Here is a 19,822-nt window from a genome sequence, read left to right as displayed (position 1 = left end):
CCTGCAGCGAACTCGGACGTGGTTTGCGATGGATCCGCTTCCACAATAGCCTTCAATACTTCATTATCAACTTGGGTCTCAGGCCGTCCACGGGGCTTGTTCTGCAGGTCGAAATTTCCAGAACGAAAACGTTGGAACCAAAAACGAACTGTGTTTTCTTTTGCAACATGACCGCCATACACATCATTCACCCTTCGAGTCGTTTCCGCAGCACTAGTGCCACGTCGGAACTCGTACTCGTAAATAATGCGATACTTTAAGTTTTCCATTTTGTAAAATGAGTGACGCAAACAGAAAAAAACAATTGAATGACGGTCATCGAAGCACAAATACATGAGTAAATAGCTGTACAAATTTGAATTTGGAATTCCTTACCAAAGGTGATTAAAGTGGCCACTACGAAATACGCCAATTTCATATGTAAGGACCTAATATTATAATCGAAATCTTGTGAGGATGGATATATTGGGTGTAACAGAATACCCTCACTGGTGGTGTTTGTTTTCTTCTGTCTGTGGTCTAGACACTATTCAGAGACATCATCATATATACATCCTTCATACAGCAGCAATATGAAATTATTTTTATTTGATGAAATTATTATTCTATAGTCTCTTAAGAATTTTATGCATTCAAGGAGAATAAAATTATACTATAAGTTTTTGCATTAATTTAGTAGAGCAAACAAGCCGATCTTGTAAAACCCTCAAACTTCAAGAGAAAATTTCGTAAACTCGATGAAATTGCAAAGAAACAAACAAAATGTGTTAATTGTTAACGTCTTTCAGTTTTGTTGTATTTCGACTTTTTATTTATTAGGCAACATTTTTCGTAAACTGCCAGTCGGGACATATTTTACTTCAAACTGTTTGAAATTTTCTTAATAAAAGATCAACACATATCAAGATCAATCTTTGAAATATAGAAGAAGTTTCAAGGTCTTTGAAATAGGAAATAGGTAAGTTTTTTTACTGCCTTTATGTCCTACCGGTGTCGCTACTGGTAATGCGTGGACATGGTCCTGAGTTCAGTTTCGGTGAATAGGTTTTTCACACTGGTAGACATAGAAGACAGATGTCCTATATCCATTTGAACTATAACGAAACATAGACATTTGTCTGAGGTCCAGTGCTTAAGATTGTGGCCGCACTGCGTAAAAAAGTATTTTAATATGTACAAAACAGTAAGATAGAAAATATGAATATATCAAAACTACCTACTCCTACTTTGTTGCTCATATACGATCTTGTCCGGTGATGAGTAACAGTTTAAATGGAAAGAATGATTGAAATGAGGAAACTGTCAAAACAAATTACGTACACAAAAGTAAAAAACATCCCTCTAAAAAAGATACTATTCAATTTATACTAACAAAAGGTATTTCAACTGCTCTGTACTCCACATAGAACGAGAAGTTATAAAGCAATGGATTCAATACACAAATGTATTCGTATTCGCAATTAATATGAGCACGAGATTAACAACTGACAATCGGAACTTCTATCAATTCGGCCGAACCCGGAAGTTAGTATTATCTCGATAAACTTCGATGTTCCAAATCCAAACAATTACAGAATCCAATCAATTCAAGATAAGATAAATGTTCGTCATTGTGTGACTTTTAGACGAGGTACTTTTAAATTAATGACATCCATATCTCACTTGAAGAAATTATTCGACCTATTTATCGTTTAGATGACCATATTTTTTATGTCCTCAATTTAATGACGCAGTTAATAATTATAAGTCTAAAATAGATTTGTGTGTTTCTATCTGCCGTATTTATAAAATGATTTATGTTTTGGAAGAAAATTTGATTTATATAGATTACTGAAATTATTATAATGTTTTAATAAGTCATTAATTATATTGTTGGTTATATACGCTCATAACAATCAACGATATATTTTTATAGCTATGCAATAGAATCTTGTATTTAGAGATACGATACTTAATATTTTTTTTAATTACTGCCAGTCCTCAAATCAAGGATGTAGAACGGAAGCGAAGAACCGCCACTAATTAACTCTCCACCAGAGTGGTGGTTTTGCAGACTCTCCTCGCAGGAAAACAAAAAGTGGACGGCTTGTGTCAGGTACAGAAACCTGATCACCTACTAGCTTATTAAAAAAAAAACAAATAATCACGAAACATAAATGTAAGACCCATATTTATTTATCTTCTATTTGAGTAACTAATATTTTTGTCTGTTAGTCCAACAAAAATCCGAAGTATTCAAATTAAATAAACATTAAACAGTGTACATGTACAACACTACTTAGGAGTGGTTCAATTTTAATTGTAGCTAAATCCCTCGACAGTCCAGTTACGAAACACTCGAAAATACCTCGGCATAGTGGCTATACTCAGTATCTAGTGTCACATTAGCGCAGTTTATGGAGCAGGTTAACGAGGAATTCCTGAACCTTCCTATCATTAGAAATAAATTTCCAAGTGACACACAGTAGGGTTTTAAAGATTTTAACAGCCTGTAGCTGTATTTAGACTAGCTTAGGTTACAATTTATGGATAAGTACGAGAAAAGTATATATTTATCGTTAGACATTTTTGTTTTACGCGTAGAATGACCGCGTTAGTTCCATGAATGCGTGCATTTTTTAAATAATACCATTATTATTACAATACCGTGTCGTTTAAATTGTAGAAAAATTGTGGCCAGATGAAGTATGCCTAACAAAACCCATGTATTATGTTTTTGATTAAAATAAAACTATAATCAGACTTTAATTAATGGGCTATAAGCCAGATTAATTGAGGGCTTATTGTTCAACCGGAGGTGAAGAACCGGATGTTGGCCCACTGTTAACGATCCGTTCTGTCTTATTAGATTTATTTACTTAATTTTCCCTTCATGAAAATGGGTCTTTACAGCTTGGTATACTTGATACCTTTTCTTCATCACAAAACTGAATAGAATTTCAAATCAATTATATATTATCAAACCTCAATTTGGTTTCAAATTAATTTAATATGAAGTATGTAATGTGATCAAATTGCCTACGGCTGGTAACATGTTGATTTATAAGTAGATAATTATAAATTTTTACTCGATAAACAATATTAATTGGCATTGTAATTAAAACACATAATATGTGGCTTTTAATTTATCGTTAAACATATTTTAGAGCTGCCTCAATAGCTCAGCCTTCTGTCTGAATCTCTCTAAAGATCACACAAATGACAAGTGTGGTTGAACTATACATATATAGTCCTCTAACTTGGCAAAGGCTATCCTGCGATTAGTTATCTATTGGAAAACTTTATGAGAAAATTAATTACCTCGATATTAAATTTCTGTTGTCTTTGATAATTTATGGACGCTTTAGAAAGCTGATTATTAGACGCCGTTACATACTCGCGTAATTTATTAGCGTGGCCTATAATAGGCCGTTTTAATAAACTTAGAGGGCCTTTACAAAAACCCTTTGCAAACTTATTGGAACTATTTTATGATATCAGTTCCGTAACTTGTAAACGCGAATATTCTGTTGGTGCCAAGTACAAATATTAAAGCTGAATATTTACTGAAATACATTCGTATACTTATTGAATGATTTGATTATATTTTATTGCGTATTGTCTTGGTACAAACACACAATTTAGTGAAGACGGCTATTAGTAATGAAGTAATATATTAGTAGTAATATACTCGACGCCCGGCTTTTCACAACCAACAATTTTAAGGCACATTCTGCCACGCACCATAGCTGCCATTAGCAGAGTTATTTCAAAACCGTTACGACTCCAAGCCTTCAAGAAGAGGCGGACCATATCCTCAAACGTCGGTAACACACGCATAAGCCTGTTTACCTACTGTCTTATAAAAATCTTATTTATATGGGTATAGTATGGAAGTATGTATCTATGTATGAAATAATCTATTTTGGAGTTTTATAGGCGACACAGTTATAGATTGATCATCATGAAAACATTTTTACATTTAATTCTTAGTTTAAAAAATATTAGTTAAAATGTATTTACGATAGCTTATCGCTAGATTATGATTAATCTAGCTATTAGCATCACTAAACGTGCGATGATCCAACCTTGGAATATACTTATATAGAGGTACACACATTGTTATTCGAGACATTCACTTTACCTAGTACCCGTGTATCCAATAAAGTTGGTGATACAGTGTCGGTGATTGCAATACGGTACATAATCGAGCTATGGGCTGAGGCAAATTTACCAACGACCCCTTGGCACACATCCAAGTCATCAGTGAACCGGTGCTGCCCATGTAAAACAGTCTCACTAAAACGAAATGATTTTTTTTATCTCTATCTCCTAATGCTTTTTAATGATTGTTGCTTTGTGATGCAATTCGTCGTAGGTGAGTGCGCGAATGTTCCAAATTTAAATGTTCAAAAATACTTCGATCGAGATTGATAGTTTGATATGCGTTTATTCTGAAGAGTCTGTTTGTTATTATAACAATACATTTAAATACACTATATTTACCACTGGCGTGGAAAACAAATGAAGTCTTGCAATCTTTATTTTTGGATTATATACAGGTAGTGATTAAGTCACAGACGTACGACTACGTAAAAACAGGATTCAGTCTTTTGTACCTCTTGAAAAATTTTATGTTCTTCTGGGTTTAAAATTAATGCTTAGGTTGACGCACAACGGCCCTAGTGAGAGTCTGAGTGCCTAAACTGAGTCGACTAATCTTAAAGGTTACCATGAAGTTTATATTGTGTTTATTTTAAGGCAATTGTTCTTTGTTTTGTAAATAACGCTAAGGCTTTATTTGTACCAACCAATGAGCCAGACACATTTTTATATGTTTCAATATTAAGATTTTAAATATGATTAGTACCTTATTACCGGTAACATTTATTATTCCCTGGGAATACAACCAAGCATCTCTTCGTCAAAAAGTAACGTATTTATATAAATATTAAACTATAAATTGAAAATATTGTGAGGTCAGACAACATGTTTGGCCTAATAACTCTGCGGTTATTGTGGCTTGCCTACGGGCCAGTCCATTTGCGATTGACGTTTTTGATTGGAGAACCATTTTATATTATTTATCTGATTGTTTTGTATATTTGAGACAGAAATTGAAAATTTGTACGTATATAAACAAAATGCAAGGCAAGAATGTCCTGCCCTGCTCTGCCCCATATACGACATTAAGTAAGTCATAACAAACATAAATGTCGCTGGAGGCGCAGATATATAACTTAAAAAATATATGTATGAAATCCTGAATCCCCAATTAAACATAGAAAATACATTTCTGCGAGACTAAGATTTGGACATTTTGATTACTTTTCTTTGCATGGCATTGCATTTGCATACGTAGTCGACTTTACGTGGTGGATTTTTGTATCTAACAAGCCGATTTTCTCACAATTTTTCAAGCCTTCATTAATGCGTGGATAGGGCACAAACGTTTGACCTTAGGGTTGGCAATCGCAACTTAACCACTAAACTGCTTGTACGTGGGTAACACTGTACACACTCTAAACATTTAAAACGGGCCATTTAGAAACATTGCTAATGAAAACTTTTTTGTATTACAATATTAGAACCCTTTGGTAACCTAATGTATATTGCATTAATTTGTCATTTGTTTTTTGTGAATTGGCGGCAAATCTAAAACTCTTGTTACACCTGAAGTGACCCTCTTTTCTTAATGAAGCCCCATCTCGTGCCACTATTTACAATTGGTTTAACGAGTTTAAGCGTGGACTTAGTAATCTCAATGATGATCCGCGTGAGGGACGTCCTTTAACAGTGAATACTGAAGATAGCATCACTGCTGTGCGACGCATGATAGAGGAAGATAAGAAAGTGACCTATGAGCAGATAAGGGCAAGCCTTGGCATTGGTATGAGTAAGTTCAAAAAATATTACACGAACATTAGGCATCAGGAGGCTTTGTACCAGATGGATTCCCCATACTTTAACCGACTACCAGAAACACCTTCGCATGGACTGGTGAATATTTGACTATGGCAGGTGTCGTGATAATGAGTCATGCCATGCGACATACAGTCCTGATTCATGATAGAAGAGACCACCTAAGGAAGCACGTTCTATGGCCTACTGCTTTTCTCAGTGGTTCCATCGAATGCGACGATGTGTAGAAAGGAATGGAGATTACTTCGATAAACAATAAAAGTATTGGCAACTTTCTACATTAAGCCGTTCTTCATTTTTAAACATTTTCAGTGTTACCTAGGTAACTACAGGAAGCCGTGAGTATTTATTGTTCTTTTTATTTTGTGTAATAAAAATGTATTTATTGTTTGTTAAAATTGTTTATTCTTTATATTATGTATGTGTTTGATAATTCGTTAGCGAAATAGAAGCAATTACTCAGTGATGAAGTCGTCTCAATATAGGAGAAGGTTTACATATCCACGTATTGGATCTATGCCAACAAACATTACTTACCGGGACAAATTCCCTGTTAAGTATGACTTGGCTAGCACCTGCCGCTAAATTAGCTTTACGAAACTATTACCTCACTAATTGAGTAAATAATTTATAAGGACAGCTGCTATCTTAATATCTATACATAAATAATAAAAATGAGTATTTGGGCGTGTTGTGTGGCATTCTTAAGATTCTATATTTTTATTCTATTTATAAAAGCTTGACGACGCTGGACAAGCACTTCATAGTGTGTGGGGGCAACTATGAATATCCAGACCTAGCTCATTTATTAAAATGCTTAAACTATATTGGTGAGTTTTGGCTTAAACGCGTTCTTCTGAAAGGGGGGGGGGCAAATATTTAAATGTAGTTAAAAGCAGTCAAGCTGATTAATAAATACCATAAGTGAAAACGATAAATTAATTTAATACGATTCTCTAATGACAATATCTCAAAATACTCTGGTTTTAAATGTTAGGTACTCTTTTTTCGAGATGCCACTAGGGAAAATAATATGTCGCATTAATCTTTTTTTTTGTTTCTAGAGTTTTAATTAATTCAAATATAAATTTATAAAATGTAAACGCGAATTACTATTATTAATATAAGGCTTTAGAGTTTTTTAACAATCGTGGTCTGCGAGAGGCTGTTATTTGTCATGTCATATGCCATATTTATTCATATGTAAAAAAATATTTTGCACAGTTTACTAGTTTAGACAGAAAAATAATTACGGTTGAATTAAATATAAAAGTAAACAGGAACATCTTAAATGTACATAAAGGCATCAAAGATAAAATAAAATAAAATCTCACATCACTCACCTTTGTACAAAATTCTTTTCTGAATGGCATCCGTCGTCCCATTTTTCATAATATACATGTATATGTACTTTTTTTGGTTTTTCGATAATACAGATTATATCTAAACGTATACAAGCCTACGTTTGGAATGCATTAAACCGATATCCTAGACTCGTTTCCGAGCGAAAGATTTTTATTTCCGGTTGATGTCAACAACTGATGACATGTATTTCCCTTATAAAATTGTTGGTAGGTTTAGAACCTTGTCTATTTGAAATATGGAAATAAAAGAATAATAAAAATATTCCATAAAGTCACAAGTGTCCCATCTCAATAATTATTTGCATTACTTAGATAAGTACCTCTTTTCTAGATTGTCAGAATCTTTAAAATCTGTAAATGGACTAACTTTATAAAGCGTAATCGTCTCATATCGATAAAGGTCCCTTCAAAGAAAAACCTATTATGTATCGTGCAACAGAAAATCATATAGGAAACGTTTCAACGATGAAAGGGGCCTCAATTGATTACATTTACATGCAAATTCCGTATCGGGCGCAGCGTATGGACGTCGGTACAATATATTCTTAGCTTTTTATTAGAATTCCATCGTCTTCGGATAGAATATATTTAAAATGTTATTAATGTTTAAGAAGAATTTAGTACCGGATTTATCGACTGCATCTATTCTATTGAAGAATGAATTACCTTATGTTGAGACGGTACGTCTAAATTGCAGTTTAGAAATGATGGAATGTTGGTTGATTAGATTAATGAAATATCATAATAAGATTTTATAATAATAATCCAGGGGCGCTACAACCTTATACTACGTCTTTACCGTAGGCTCAAGTGTTAATTGCGCATATATAAAATTAAGTTATTTGAATACACGACCTCAGGGTTCCGAGTCGCACGCGTAAGCCACAGCTAACTCTGTTGCTATTATTACTTGCTTGCAATTTTACTAGTGTAATAAAAATATGTGGCTTACTTAAGCCCCTATTCCCAACTGAAATAAAAAAAAAATAGTAGCGCTACACCCTTTTAGGTCTGAGCCTCAGATTTCTGTTTTACGACCATTTATCTATTGGGCAAGACTCCTGTGCCTGACACACGCCGTCGTTTAGGTTTAAGGCCAGCCGGTTTTCTCACGATGTTTTACTTCACCGTCCGAGCGAATGTTGAATGCGCACAGAAAAGTCCATTGTTGCACAGACGGGGTTGCACCACAGTGATGTGAGTCGTACGCTGAAGCCCTAGTGGCTTCACTATTCAAAACTAAACTATGTATTAAAACATAACGATAGTATATTTACCTAGTCCAGCCATAAGTTCTGTTACAAATGAAAATGCAGTTCTTTGATTAAAGTAATGTAATATTATTAAAATTGATATCTACATATTAACTAAAGTCTCAGCAAAAATTTAAAAAAAAATTCTACTCGAAATGGCCACCTTTGGCTTTTATACAGGCATTTAATCTGTTTGGCCACGAATTGGAAATTTCGCCACTGCTTGCTTCAAAGATTATTTAAGAGACTCAATGTCGCCGTAACATTTAGCGCCTGCTACAACTAACCATAGTTTGAAGTCTTCAGGTGCAGAATCCTGCTGTAATGTCTCAGGTATAATTTAAAAAAGTGTATTTCTGAGAGGTTTGACAACATGATCTTGATACACTTTGGATGAAGTTTTCACTCTATTTTCACAAAAATGTCCCTCCAAACCATCACTGACGCAGGATGATGACTACGTTATACCATTCCGACCACTTGCGTTGCTTATTTTGAACTATGATCATGCACTTTATAATTTAGCTTATTGTAGCGTTCTTCAATCGTGAAAATGTTTTCATTGGTAAAGAGGATATCGGTGCTTTTCATCTGCGTATCGCGACGGAAGTCGTTTTGATCGATCCACTCTCATTAATTGTAAAGATGGATTTAGGACATTACATTAGGGTACTTAGTCTAGCCATAAATACTGAAGCAAAGTAAAAAAAAATCTATTGCAAATAACATTTATTACTTTTACAGTGTATTAATGTACATAAATATAAAAAAATTTAAAATATAAAACGTAAAGCTTATTCGAAGTGGTCTCCAATGGCTGCAATATAATCCTTTAAACGTTAAGGCCAGATATCAATACATGCACGCACTCTTTCCATGGAAAAATACTTCACTGCCAATCGTACGGATTGTGTTAATTTGGTGTCCCAAATTATGATGGCGTAGTCTCCGCTAAATCTGATCATAAGTCATAATCCAGCGGATTAAGATCGGGAATAGACCACGGCCAGTCTTCAGCTCTGATGAAGTCCGAAACGTTCGTTTCCAACCAAGACTGCGTAGACCGAGCTTCATGACCCGGCGCCGAGTCTTGCTGGAAGGTCCATTCTTGGTTATTGAAAATGATGTTGTTAAGGGGTATCACTACCTTCTCATATGGTATCTTGATACACTTTTCTGATGTTTGATACCTTTATAACAAAACTAGGGCCCACTCCTTCACAGCTTAACCAAACCATCAATGAAGTCGGGTTCATACGGGATAGACTGCAACGTGGGCAACGTTGCAGTCTATCGACTAATTGGGAAGCTTCCTTAGAGCTTTGAGCAGAAATACGGTCATATTGTTTGTTCAAATGTTGCTTAATTGTAATAAATTTCTCATCCGTAAACTAAATTTTTCTGGGACCTCCCTTTGCGTACCGGTTCAGTAGTTGTTTCAGTTTTACCACCCTATTCTTTTTTTAAATATCAGTTAAGAAATGACTAGTACGTCTCTTATAGGCTACAAGTCCTAACTCACCTTTTGAAATACGCGACATGGCTCAAGGTGTTATTCTCGAATTCTTTCAAGTGGAGTCGAGAATGATTTAGGTAGATTATTAGATTTTTATGTAAGACGTATTTACAGGACATCGTCTGTCGAATCCGCTAGTTAAATATAGTTACTTTAACATGCTTCTACCATGTTACTTTAATACCTACATCAAATTTGAAGGACCAATCCGAATGTGAATTTCAGAAGAACAAATGAAAATCGCTTTAATTTAACCAAACAAATCCAACAAATGCACGTTAATTGTATTAGGTGGCGCGAGTGTAAAACCCGCAATTTGGCGTGTTGTTGGTAATTAGGGAAACAACTTTTCAAATAGTAAGACAGATTTTTAATTAACTTATTTTCAAAGTTGAGGAAGGAGAAATTGGCTATTTACCAAAAGAGCGGCATGTGCAGACAAAAGGTTGTGAGGTTAACAAACTGTAGTCGTGTATTTGTTTGCTTAAATTAGGTTAATATTATAATTCTGGTAAATTAGTTTAAAAAGCTAGACTAGTCCACATATAAATATGTGTTACAGATAGAACACTGCCTTTAGTTTCATCTTTAATCAAAAGCAAAATTTCCAGTATCGATTCGAAACTTACAATCATAAACAACATCTTCTAAACATTGCAAACCGAAAGTATTTTAGTCACGTACGGTACCGATGCTTGATGATGTGTCAAATGGAAGAGACTAGCTGCCCACGATACAGGGAACGCTGTGTGGGGGCGAGTGCATTTTTCTTTTAACACATTGTACATATTTTTTTATTATCTATAATAAAGATTTTTCTTTATAAAAATTATATTTACAATTATAAAATATTTTTGTTACAAGTCTAGAGAAATATCAGAGCTATCAATAGTTTTATTACATACTTAAATAACTTTCTAAAGAATCGCAGAATGTTACGTACGCATAATGTTAATACTCGGAAGAAACGCAGGCTGCAATTTCCGCGTACTAGACTATGTAAAGTTTTTTTTGGGAAAAGGCATAATTTTCTTTAATGAAATTCCAGAGACGTTTCTATCTCTGAATTCTAATAAATTTAATAAATGTATGTATGTAAAGAAAAGGAGTGTAAAAAGGCTTACTAAAAAGTTAACAATTATTTAGTTAATAAAAGGACCTGGCATTAGTGCTCGACAGGCTACTTCTAATAAATTTGCGATATTTGTTGTACAATAAGTGTTGTTTGCCATTTTGTATGATGATTTGCTATTTTAAAAGAGTACCGAGAGTTTTTAACGCCGGCTTTATCTCTCGGTCTACACCTCTCGGTCTTTTTTGCCGATGAGTAGCGATGTCTGCGATACAAATTTAATGACGTGGAATAAGTGATACCTGTATCTTATATTCCATAATAATCATATTTAATTTATATCTTAGCTTTGACGTTTAATAGTGAAGGGCACCTTATGAAAAGTACATAGTATATTTCTATTATGTCTTCGATTCAGGTCCAACGGTCAGTTCAAAGGACAATATATTGTAAGATTGTTGTAGCACTACTATAAATTACTAAGCAAATATGGACCGTAGTACTAAACACAAGACTCCAAGACTTTTCTATCGCAGCTCGAACCTAACTTTGTTTTATTGTTAGGATAGGAAAAAAACGCACTCTCATAAAAGGTAAAAGATTTGGAAGACGACCAGAGGAGGCACCACTTCTCTGGTCGATGTAGCTACTTCTCTGATTTACCATATTTGGTAAATCGTCTTTTTGCGAGATTCATACTGACTATAATATTATGTATATTATAAGTAAGGTCGGCACCACAAGCGTCAGTGGATTTGGATTGAAGAAATCTATAAAACCTTCGTAAGGAATTTATGTATCGTACCGCATAATTATTTCATTATGTTGCAATTATATTAACTTAATATAGTAGTAAAATGTTAAGAATATTCTATTGACTTAGTTTAAATGGTTTAATTGGAAAGTTAGCGCCGTTTCCAATTCTGTTAATAAGGATACATTTAGGGAATTTTACCAAGTTCCAAAGTAAGTTCATAAAAATATCAATGAAATAGTAAATTACCTGCAACAATTAAGATTAACTAAATCTTATACCAGTTGATAAAGCGTTTGATTAATTCTTAGACTTTGAATCCCGGTAAAACAATAATTGTTGACCATGAGTAGTGTCGTGAAAAACTATATATAATATATATATCGTGAAAAAACAACTACAGTTTTCTCTAAAGTAGTAAATCCATATTTCCTAGAAAATTATTAATGTGAAATCATTCATAGCGTTGTACAATTACAAGCTATTACCAAATGAGTTTCACTCTGGATGCTACACTATATAATGTTATCCGCTACTAATGTAATTACATTAAGCAATTGCTCTCTGGCTTCGTATTCGAGTAGATTATCAGTCACTTTCACTCAACTTAATATAATTAATATGATAAAACTACATACGTACTTAATGCTTTAAATATAAGGTTTGTTTTTGGCTATCCGAAATAGGGTCTTGTTTTCAACGTCTCTAACCGTAAGATGCGTCGTTTATAACTTTTACTAACGTTAACTTTTTACTGATACAAATATATGTCAAATAAAAAGTAATAAAATAGAACGAAAAAGTAATAGAATAGTTTATAAAAATATCGCTTAGGGAATTCTTGGCTTACACGCAGGAGTAGCGTAAAATTTATCTTGTTGAAGTAATAGTATACAAACAAGTAAGGCCATTATGTCTGGCCGACCGCCAGCCTTAGGCTCTTCCGCTAGACCGTAAACCACCACCTATTCCTGCATATTTATTTATTAAAACACAACATAATTACACCCTGAAGTACTGATACCGCTTTTTTCAGCCTGATTCATGGGCCAACTGATATGTTTACATGCGGGTTTCCAGTTAACGAGTTCTTTTAAAAGTGGACTGACAAGGAGTTATCAAGTTTTAAGATCCCTTGAAATTTACAATAAGTTTTGAAACACGTTTTACATGAGTATTTTGTATTAATAAGAAAACTCAGCTTCAATCACTGTTTCCCAGCTTTTTTGTGCCATTCTTAGCCTATCTCAAATAGTTTTGCCTCTATTATGTATACATACATATATAGAAAATTAACGAAAAACAGTAACAAAATTGCCAAAACGTAATTTAACATAACTTACTAAGATTTAAGTAAACATTAAAAAAAAAATTAAACAGATAATGTTAAACTGTTTACCAATTAATTATAAAAGGTCAATTGGAATCCATAGAGAACTTAACGAGAAAATAACCGTGTTCAAAGACTACAATATCGTTATAGAACTTCTTTAACGTATAAAGTGGTAACGATTAACGAATAAAGGAAGCTCTTGAATGTTCTGAATAGGTGCAGAAGCATTTTCTGCCGATAAAGACCAATGCATTGTCGATTTATCGTAGCCACTGCTGGCACAGAAGTGACGTCATTAATGCGTTCCTATATGGAATATTTTTAGAGCTTCACGTCCAATATAAAACGATTTTAGATCACGTGATATATAAGTTATAATATTTAATTAAATATAATAGTGCTAATTCTAATGGACAACAACAGTGGTTTGTTGGCTTTCTACACTCTTTTTTGCTAGTACTTTTGGACCAGTTTGAAAGATTCAGAGCAGTGTTGGCCTAGTGGCTTCAGCGTGCGACTCTAATCCATGAGGTTGTAAGTTCGGTCCTACTTGCCTATTAGATTAACAAATGATCATTAAACAGATACAGAAATCTGAGGCCCAGACCTAAAACTTCTTAACAATTTATTTTATTAGTTCGCAAAGCGTACGGAGCGTTATAAAAGCTTTTAAATGTTACAGTTTATTATTACTGCAGAATTTTACTATTCGACATACACTTCTCTTATTGTTCTATTGCTACTGCACCCTCACACGATACTACTTATTAATAAAAAACTAAATCAGTCTGTTTTAACTAACATACTTTTTGTCTCTTCCGAGTACACTTATTTTGTAAATAGGAGATCAACCTTCTGTTGGTATGACACACCATCGTTTTGTGTCTAAACCTTACCGGTTTCCTCAAACTGTTTCCATTCACCATACTATCGAGTGATTAATTCGCACTTCGAAATAAAAATCTTGGTTCACAGCCGTGATATCGATTCGATTTGTGACACTAGAATCTGGACGTTTCAATGTATACAAGGAGAGTTGTGATGATGATGTCCTATCAGGTGATTTCCATCCAAGTGCCGGAGTACGCCAGGGGTGCATAATATCGCCGTTCTTATCCAACGTGTACACGGAACTCATAATGCGCATCACCTTGGAAGACTGGACAGACGGTGTAACAATTGGTTGATACCGGATTGCGAACTTGCGTTACGCGGATGACACCACTCTGTTTGCATCCAGTTCGCAACACTTGGAAGAGCTTCTGTCAAGGATGGAACGAGTGAGCCATGAGTTTGGACTTAAGATAAATCGCAGCAAAACCAAGGTAATGATTGTTGACCGTGCCAGAAATAATTCGCCTCAAGTGACTCAAATCGCGAAATGCAACGTAGTCCAATCTTATATTTATCTTGGGGCTCAGATTTCAAATAATGGCGGATGCATCGATGAGGTCAAACGACGTATGGGCATCACAAGAACGGCTGGACAAGATGCAAAAAATATGGAGAAACAGGAATATAACAAAAGCCACGAAGACCAGGCTCGTGAAGACTCTTATATTCCCCATGTTTCTGTACGCGGCCGAATCGTGGACCTCGTGAGATGTGGAAAGACAGAAAATAGACGCTCTGGAAATGTGGTGAGGAGGTGGGAGGAGAATGTTTGGGGTTTCGTGGACCGAGTTTCGTACAAATGTCTCGATACTTCAAGAACTCGGTATTAAGCAGCGTTTATTTTCAACAGTACAATCTCGCATCCTTACATTCTTCAGACACGTATCTCGGCGTGGTGTTCAGTCCATAGAACGCCTTGTCGTCCAGGGGAAGATAGAAGGCACTAGACCGCGCGGAAGGTCACCTACGCGTTGGACTGACCAGATCAAGTCTGCTGTAGGAGGTACACTCAATGAATGTAGCAGCATGACCACTAATAGGCAACGATGGCGAAACGTCGTGAAGCGCATCACATCTGCCCCTTTGATTACCACTACTACATAGCGATCACGACCGCTCTGTCAAGAGTGTACCGGATAAGAAGAAGAAGGAGAGTTGTATATCGGAGTTTTGAGCATTCAAGCAAAAATAAATCATTTGTTACGTATCAAAAAATTAAAAACAAAAAACCATTACTAAGACTCAAAATATTTAAACACAATACTTATACATGTATATTAAATAGCTTTTATTTTACGATCAGGCGTACGCAGGCCACAAGGACAACACAATGCAAATTGGATTGGCTTATATTTGTATGAATAAGGGGGTCTGTAACAGATAGATGCGTTATTTACCTCCGACGAATAGTTTTAGAAACGTAATTTTATCCTAATAAAATTTAAATATAAATTATATCCAACGTACGTAAAAATATTTTGTCATATGTACTTGTACTAATGTGTAGGTTGATTTAACATCCATTTTTAAAATTAATCACATATTGTTATATGGATTTAGGTGGATTAATATTTATAAAATGTTATGGATTTCAACTTAGTAATGCGATCCAATAATTTTATTGTTTGCTGACATTACTAATGACCACAAAAGATAATTGTTAATTTTTATCCTTGCATATTATAAAGTCAAATATTTTACTCTAAGGAACCAAATTTTTGTATGGTTTTCTTCAAGAGATAGTGTGTTTTATGTAATTTAAAAATATAAGGATTATGGTTGTCGGTTGCAAAAATCCCAAAATCCCCGGATTAAACGCGGGTGAAGCTGTGGGCGGATGCTTGTTTATTTATTTATTTCGTAATCCTGATTCTGATAAAGTAATTTGTGTTTAAATTTACGATATTAATTATTCAGTTATTGTATTATCTACGCTTAATATTAAAGCAAGAGCGCTCTTAAATGTGGCAATTATTATTGCGTCCTATATTCGAAGTCTGGGTGACCCGATGCATTTATAGTTATGCGGTAAAAGTATTAATGACTTAATGATCACATTTGTTGCAACAAAGACATTTGCGTTGTAAAGTTACTCTATATACACTATTTCTTGTACTGCCTCATTGGTAATAATAATATCAATAAAAGCCCTTTTAAATTCCATTCATAAAAAATAATAATATACAACTTAGTTTTTTACATTTTATATATTTTTTCTTGTTATCCTATATATCCCCCAGTCGGACGGGAATCAATAAAATCTATGAAGGCGATTTGGACTGCCCCATTAGAGTTAAATTTTTTCCCTTGCAAGAAGTTGTTCAAATTTCGAAAAAAATGGTAATCTGTTAGATCAAGGTCCGGGGAGTACGGAGGATGTCTTAGACATTCCAATTCAAGCTCTTCTAAATTGGTAGTCGTCTGTTGTACAGTGTGTGGTCTAGCGTTGTCTGGCCAGATTTGAGAAAACTGCAATGAACAATACCGGCACTAGTCCACCAAACGCTTACAAGTAACTTTTTTGGGATTAATTTTCGCTTGGGGCAGGAATTGGCTGGCTGGCCAGGATCCAACCATTGCGCTGAGCGCTTCCGATTATCGTAAAGAATCCATTTTTCATCACAGGTAATGATTCGGTTTAAAATACCTTCATTATTATGCCAGTTCAGTAATGTAACGCAGCAGTCGACGCGCGTTTGCCGGTTTGCTTCAGTCAATTCGTGAGGTACCCACCTTTCAAGCTTTTTAATCTTCCCAATTTGCTTCAAGTGAATTAAAACAGTTTTATCACTAACACCGCAGCCTGCAGCGAACTCGGACGTGGTTTGCGATGGATCCGCTTCCACAATAGCCTTCAATACTTCATTATCAACTTGGGTCTCAGGCCGTCCACGGGGCTTGTTCTGCAGGTCGAAATTTCCAGAACGAAAACGTTGGAACCAAAAATGAACTGTGTTTTCTTTTGCAACATGACATGCCATACACATCATTCACCCTTCGAGTCGTTTCCGCAGCACTAGTGCCACGTCGGAACTCGTACCCGTAAATAATGCGATACTTTAAGTTTTCCATTTTGTAAAATGAGTGACGCAAACAGAAAAAAACAATTGAATGACGAATACGGTCATCGAAGCACAAATACATGAGTAAATAGCTGTACAAATTTGAATTTGGAATTCCTTACCAAAGGTGATTAAAGTGGCCAGTACGAAATACGCCAATTTCCTAATATTATATTTAATTTTTTCATTAAGGGTCTCATTAGCATTATAAAATATCTTAATAACTAAATATTTTTTCTTTTATCTCATGAGAAAATTTTGAATGAAAAACACAAAAGAATTGAAAAATAAAAGCCAAAAAATAAACAGCCGTTTCGGGCTGTAAAACCGATATCTATTGAAAAAAGAATTTCCTATTTAAGTACTTATAAAGTTGTTTAAGAATGTTCTATGGTTCAAATTCAATTAATTTTATGAATAGCCTCTCGGTTGGTCAATCATAAAATAAATTTTTACCTTTTTTTATGCTCCGTATTCTATAACCTAAATTAAGCTTACGAAAATATTCTTAACATGTGTTGTTATAATAAATATTTTGTAAAATTTTTAGCAATTATTTTCCAGAATTATATTCACGTCATATTATACAAATCTATGAGACAAAAATTTCATTACTTTTTTAATTTATTACTTATTTATCAATAAACTATGATAATATTGGTTTTTATCGTATTCTGATACGACAATGAAAACGAGATTTTGTAATCATTATTTATTTGTGTCAGATTACTCTATTTAAACACTATATTAGCGAAGATTTTTAATATTAAAAGTCGCACAACGAGTCTAGAGTTTCGACGTTATACAAGAAAACTAGAGCACATTATATGTATTCTTTAAAAAATCAAGTGCAAACAACTATTTTCAACTCTATAACTAATATTGAGAAAAGAAAGATTTGTCTCTGGGCGAATTGAGAATTATTTCGGGTAACAGTCTGAGTAGTTGTAGAATCCTTAGGCAGTGAGCCTTGCAACCACTGTCTGACAACCTACTTTCCAAGACCTAAAGAACTCCTTTGCCCGTGTTTCTCTAAGGCCCTGATATACCTGAGGCGGAATTCTAAACTTTTGGATATACCGCACGCACATTCCAACTTGATTAGCGAAGCTCCACTCACGCGAGCACACAACTAATATACAGAATTTCTATCGACGCGACGTGGACCTATTTTTTGTACACTGACTGAGTTCACAAGAGTTGCTTGCTATAGTTATAAGATTAAGATAGATAAATACATTTTTAAATGTTTTTATGTAGGATAATAGGTGTGGGTAATTTTGTGTCGTTCTATCGCGTTAGTAGTAACTGTTAATATATAATAATGATATTCTACAAATACATACAATAAATGAATTCAAAATGTTCGTTATCTTTCCTATTGTTAACAATACATACTTTTCAAATGGCTCAGATTAATTTTAAGTAAGTCTTAGTTCTGCTAAATTCTTCACTGTTAAGTGCTCTTGGCAAGGAGAATCTGGTATTGTTCTAGGCTATTGGATTTATTGATTTCTACTCTGTCCGACTAAGCAAATGTCACACTGCTCCAGACAGATACAACAGAGCGAGTCGCGCTCCAAGTGTTCTTTTATCCAGACTAATTTCTCAAAGAAAAATCAAGATTATATAACGAAGTTATTGTTTTTGAAGGTGATTTCAATAAGTTATTGTTACCGTTACATTAGAGTTATGTAATTTTTATTTTAAATTATAATTATTGTACTTCGTTACTAATGCCGCCATTAGGTAAGTAGGTAGGTAACTCTCATTGTAACTCACGTGTAAAGGGCAAGATTCTTTACATGTGACACCCATCTGATAATAACATATTGGATTTGCCATTGACTTGACCAAATCATGTTCAGTGTTTCATGACCCACTAACACTAAACGAATTTGTATGGGAATGACATTATTTGTTTTGTTTGCTGACAAGTGAGTTTGGTTCAAGCCGTCGGAAGGCTCCCATATATCAAATCATACTTTCTTAGTGCTAATTCTGAAATTGTTAATGTTGATAGATATACAAATCTTAAAATCATTTTTTAATTATCTATTACAAAGAAATGAGCAGACAAGTAGTTAGTCTAGATTCATATTATAAACATTATTTGTATATGTTTATTAAGCTCGAAAATATCCAATCGATTTCGTTACTTAGCTATAATGCTTTTACATTTATTTATTAAATTATTAGTAATCTACTTTTACATATTATTAAATATGTTTACCATATATATTTTACATATGGCTGCGAAATTTGAGCTTTAACCACATCCTTACAAAATAATATAAGTGAATTCCTAAATAACTTGCATAGTATAAATAATGATGAGGATAAGTTAGAGAAGAAAAAAGTAAAAGTAAGTTCAGGTATGCAAAAATGACATGTTAAAGTCAAAGGCAATAATTGAGACACATGATAAGAGAAAAAGGTAAAAGAGTGGTATTCTAGGGATGGAAAGAGAAGCGAAGAAAGAGAGATGAGGCGTTGTTAAGAAGGGCAAAAGAAGGATAGCTGGGGCAGTATGGTATAAAATAGCCGGGAACCGATTAATATGGCGACATGTGGAGAAGTCATGTCGAGAGTCAAGCTGATTAGTTTTCATAGTATAAAATATACTGTAAATTGTAAAACAACTTCTCTAGAGTAAATACATCAATAAAGGAT

This window comes from Pieris brassicae, chromosome 3 (assembly GCF_905147105.1).
Source record: "Pieris brassicae chromosome 3, ilPieBrab1.1, whole genome shotgun sequence".
In the NCBI taxonomy this organism is placed as follows: domain Eukaryota; kingdom Metazoa; phylum Arthropoda; class Insecta; order Lepidoptera; family Pieridae; genus Pieris; species Pieris brassicae.
The sequence above is the reverse complement of the archived record's forward strand: the minus strand, read 5'-3'. Positions refer to the sequence as shown.